This window comes from Berghia stephanieae, chromosome 5 (genome assembly GCF_034508935.2).
Source record: "Berghia stephanieae isolate SIO BIC M18660-M18661 chromosome 5, UCSD_Bste_1.3, whole genome shotgun sequence".
In the NCBI taxonomy this organism is placed as follows: Eukaryota; Metazoa; Mollusca; class Gastropoda; order Nudibranchia; family Aeolidiidae; genus Berghia; species Berghia stephanieae.
Genome location: NC_088364.1, coordinates 71,203,122 through 71,209,127, shown reverse-complemented (window position 1 = coordinate 71,209,127; position 6,006 = coordinate 71,203,122).

Sequence of the window (6,006 nt, the reverse complement as noted above, 5' to 3'; positions counted from 1 at the left end):
ATATATATATATATATTTCTTTATTTTTATTGTATCTATTGGATTTCGGGGGGGGGGGGGGGGGTGTTGGGTGTTTTTAGATGTTGGGCCTAACAATGTTAAAAGAAAAAAGACAACTGCATAATCAAGATAAAAATGAATAAACTATCCCAATCACCATGATCACCATTACCACTACTTCCACCACCACTCCATCATCATCACGATCACCACCACAACCACCACAACCACAACCACCACCATCCTCACCACCACCACTACCACCACAATACCACCACCACTACCACCACCATCATCACCATCATCACTACCATCAACACCACCACTACCATCACAACCACCACCATCATCATCACCACCACTACCAAGACAACCACCACCACCACTACCACCACCATCATCACCATCACCACCATAACCTCCACCATCACAACCCCTACCACTACCATCACCACCACAACCACCACGACCACCATTCATTCATTTCATACGTTAAAATCGCTCGTCAACCGTTATCATTTTTGGGTTGTTTTTTGTTTTCCATATTTTGTTTTCCAGCACGGAGACAAGTAATGTAAACAATTTCATAAGCAAATATTCCAAATGTTAGACCCTCGTATTTCTTTGAATTAATATATTATACTTTATCTGAATGTCTGTTATCATTGTTTTTTGTTTGTTTGTGCTATGTGGTCTATTTGGATCGGAAGGTACTGGGTTCGAGCCTCGCGCTCGGCGCATAGTTGAGTCCTTGGAAAAGGCTTTTTATTCACATTCTCTCACCGTATTCAGGTGTAAAATGAGTACCTGGCCGTTAACAGCGTTGTCTTTGTCCATAAAATTGTAATATCGCCTAACAGGCGTCATGTCCCGTCCTACATGTTACATGTTGCTGTTGACCAGGGACCCCTTGTAAAGAATTTTGAGCACATTTAGTGGATATTGCGCTATATAAAGCTCAATTTTTTAAAAATGCATTAGTAGCTTTCAAGTGTTTCCATGATTATTATTATTAAATTGTTAAGTATTTAAAGAGTTTTACCGTATGTGCACAAAGTCGCAAATAACTTTTACCCCCTCAAAAAACAGACATAACAGTACAGTAGGCCACCATTCACCAATCATCATTCACTGTTGTATTGGGAATAAATTAAGTCAAGGACGAAGGCTATCGTGTCGTTTAGAAAGTTCCAACGATTCCCAGGGAATACAAAATTCGTTGCATGTCAGGCTAACCACATAAACAAGATATTATTGCTCCAGTGTGGACAGCATAAAGTCAGGAAATAGGTGATAATAGGCTATTTACGTCCTGGTCAGACTAATACGACTATTAATAATAGTAATAATAATAATAATAATAATAATAATAATAATAATAATAATAATAATAATAATAATAATAATAATAATGATATTAATAATAATAATAATAATAATAATAATAATAATAATAATAATAATCATAATAATAATAATAATAATAATAATATCTTTATTGTCCATTAAGGCAATTTTTCATTTGGTTCCACATAATATATATATATATATATATATATATATATATATATATATATATATATATATATATATATATATATATACATAATATAAGCCAACAGGCATAAGTGAGAAAAAAAATCCCAAAAAAAAAACAACAAACAACAAAACAAAACCCAGACATACACACACAAACACACACACACACACACACACACACACGCACAAACATACACTCACAGACTCGTGTAACCTATCTAAAAGCATATCATCATGATTACAAACACTAATATATATATATTGAGTCCCAACCTTACGAAGTACCTTTGGCCTCACCAATTTGGGCTTATCACCACTCTATCTCAAGGGTCTTGTTTGGGTGTAAAAAGATTGTTAATATACAAACGGGACCCAGTCAGTGTGTAAAGATAGAATATAATATAATATAATATTAGCCAGGGTAGCAATGGGAGCGATCTATATTCATGTTTTCGTCCAACCTAGTCATCAATCACATGCTTTGTTGCTGTACAACGATTGGACATTTTTCAATGCATCTAAACACGCTGCTTTGTTTATGAAAGTTGTAAACATACCCATGAGTCATGCTGAGCAAAATGACCAATTGTAGCGTTGGATATTTCTCAAATTGTGAACACTTTTCACTATGTGGTTAACTTTGAGCACACTTTGTAATGTGACCAATGACCTCGAGCACATGGAAAGATAATAAAGATCGTGCCCATTGTATAAATTATTCGCTTCTCAACAGGAAGCCAATGAAACGCTTGGAGGAGGCAGGGAGGAGAATTTAGATTATTTTAAAACAAGCCAAGTGGTATTATTCTGTACAACTTGAAGGCTATCTGGGTTTTTTTTTTCTTTTGTTACATTTACTATGATAATGTTGATAATAATATTGATACATATATATATATATATATATATATATATATATATATATATATATATTATATATATATATAATTATTACTGATACGTTAATTTCGTCCTATCTATAGATAGTTCGAAGTTGACGTCACTCAGGTCTTTGTTATTGTTTTTTGTCTTCCGCCTTTATGAGTAATTCTCACTAAACTGTATTAACCTGACTATAAACGATCAAGGTTACACATAGTTTTGTGTGTTGGTCCGGTATAATTCCGGACGGCAATGTTGTGAACTCCTTAGCCAAGAGCATACTATCTATACACAAAAATATGTGTAGCCTTGAACGTTTGTAGTCAGAATGTTAGAATTTTGTGGGAGCTGCTCATAAAAATGGCTGGCTAAAAACAATAACAAAGAGCTGAGTGACGTCAGTTTCGTCATTTAACCTAGCCTACATTTTGTCTATCTTTTTCTGTCTGGGTTAATGCTCTTAAAGTCGAAACCATAAGAGGATTAGCTATGTCACTACTGGTTATTGTTTAAATTGTGTTTCTTGTTATTTTATCTCCTGTAGTCCTTATGTTCAACAGTTTATCTCAAGTATCGCTTCACAGGTGTTTTAATCTCGATAAAATCGCAGTCTCGATCGCTCAGTGTTGAAGCACCCGCCCCCAAAGCAAATGGACCGGTTTGAATTCCCCGGGTGTTTTCGAGATTTTTTTTTCTTCTGATCCCTGTCCATCCACCAGTGAATGGAGCTGGGCTTGTTAGATCTGGTTGAAACATCTTTGCAATAGGGTTTCAAAGTTTCAAAGTTTCAAATTTTCAAAGTTTCAAAGTTTATTCAATCTTAGGCTTTCGCCAATAAATCACACAATTTGATGACAACATACATGAAAGTGGAAAACAATTAAACTGAGACCATGGACCCCTTGTAAAGCGCTTTGAGCACATTTAGTGGATGCTATGTAAAGCTCAATAACTTACTTACTTAATCCTCTTCGGGCCTTGAGGCACATAGGGCATCCACCAACATCTCCATTTTTTGCGATCGGCTGCTTTTGCGGTGGCTGTATTCCAGGACAGGCCCGCTTCCTTTAATTCTTTCTCCATGGTCCTTCGCCAGGTTTCTTTGGGTCTTCCCCGCTTTCTCTTCCCATCTGCTGTCCAGTACAAGGCTGTCTTGGGAAGTGACCCTTTTTCCATTCTGGCCACATGACCCAGCCAACGCCATCTTCTTCTTTTTATTTGGCTATCAATGCTAGTGCAGTCAGCTTTCTTGAGTAGATCCACTGTTCTTATTTTTGTAGGCCAAAATAAATTAAATATTCTTTTTAAACATTTGTTCTGAAAGGCTTCTAGTTTCTGTATTAAGGAGGATGTCATTTTCCAGCTTTCACTTCCATAAAGCAGTACACTTAAAACATTGCTCTTGTATATTTTCAGCTTTGTCTTTCTCATTATTTGCTTTGATTTCCAAAAGTTTTTCAGCATGCCGAAAGCCTGGTTTACTCAATAAAGCTCAATGTAATCAGTGGCCAAACAGACTAAGCAACAAAATCTCCAGATTTTCAAATGGGTCAATAAATAACGTCTTAAAAAAATGCCACCATCGTTTTTATCGCCACTTTTTAAATAAGATGAGTAAATTTCACCGGTAGCCAAGGATTATTGTGAATTTGAAACAGTTTTTTTTTGTCTCTCCTGAAAAGAAGCGTTTTTTAAATATACGATAGTTTTGCACCCTATCCTCGAAATAGAGACAGCAGAATTCCAACGGATAATCGGGAGACACCCCACTCCCCTTAAATTTCTTTTTTAATGAAAAAGAAAATGGAACAGGGTGTACGATTTCGTGGAAAAGACTCACATCCGCATTCATTCCTCCCATGTGAAGTAGGATACTGAATCGACTTTATTTATTGTAAACGTTGGGATTTACATAGGGTTTACTTAACTCTGGAAAAATAACTCGTATTAAAATATTTGGCCAGAAAACTCGTCTTTCAAATATCGATCAATTTAAATGACCCTCATCCTGGCAACAACTCTCAGACCTGGTAATTCTCGAAGTCCCAGGTTTGAGAGTTTGTTTGTTTTTGTTTGTTCTTTTTGGGTTTTTTTGGCGAAGATGAGAGTCCTTTAAATTGATCGATAATATTGATATTTGAAGGACGAGTTTTTCGGCCAAATTTTTGAATACGAGTTTTTCCAGAGTACAGCATTAACTGTTGAAGAAATGAAATGAACAGAAAAGTGTCAGAAACATTAAAAATTTAAGGCTTTTACTGTTCGAACTTTAATCTAATTTAAATTGAGCATTTATATAGAGCAATATCCACTAAACGTGCTCAAAGCTCTTTACAAGTGTCCCCTGGCCAATAGCAACATTTAACATGTAGAACGGTACATAACGTCTGTCAGGCGATATTATTACAATTTTTTTTCGGACAGAGACAACGATTTTAACGACCAATTACTCATTTTACACCTAAGTACTGTGAGAGAGAATCTGGGTAAAGAGATTTCTCCAAGGACTCAATAACTATGCGCCGAGCCTTGCGAGGCTCGAACCCAGGACCTTCCTATCCGAAAGCGAGTGTCATACCACAAGACCACATAGCCGTTTTGTTATTGGCGGAAGCTAAAGAACGGTTTGAGACTGAGATGTGTCGTGCATAACATTTTGTTCTTTTTTCTTTAAAAAAAAAGTTATTGCATTAATTTTTGTTCATGACTTTTTACAGTCCACATAATATTCTATCAACTTTGTAATCAATTTGATTCGCGTTGAATTTTGAAGCTGCGACAATATTGGATTGGATTGGATTGGGTTTGAATCCATTACACAATAACTGTGATAACTAACAATGTGAAATTGAATGTAAGCTTCAATTTAATTACGAAAACAGATAAAAATGGACGTTTCGGGTTTCCCCTTTAACAAGAAAACAGGATGAATGAAACACTACAGATGAATGAGATAATATGGTAGTGGCCGCCACTATCCAGTAAGCGTGCTCAAAGCGTTTTACAAAGGATCCTTGACCAACAGCAACATTTAACATGTAAGACGGTACATGACGATTATTACAATTTTCCTGACAGAGACAACGCTGTTTACGGCCAAGTACTCATTTTACACCTGAGTACGGTGAGAGTATGTGAGTTGTGAGTAAAGAGCCTTTTCCAAGGACTTAACAATGCGCTGAGCGATGCTCGAACCCAGGACCTTTCGATCCGAAAGCGAGTGTCATACCACTAGACCACATAGCCACAGAGAGATAGATAGATAGAGAGATAGAGACACACACACACACACACACAGAGAGAGAGAGAGAGAGAGAGAGAGAGAGAGAGAGAGAGACAGACAGACAGACAGAGAGATACACACACACACACACACACACAGATAGATAGAGAGAGAGAGAGAGAGAGAGAGAGAGAGAGAGAGAGAGAGAGAGATAGTTTGCCCAAGTTGATATGAAGCGGAACGTCCGATAAACAGTGTCCTTTATAATTTCCTCGGGAAGACTTATACAAAAGCCTTCCCGTCCGGCCACTTGTTATTAAGGGGAGGTTTGGGTCTAATTATTCGGAAAATCCTTCAAAAAT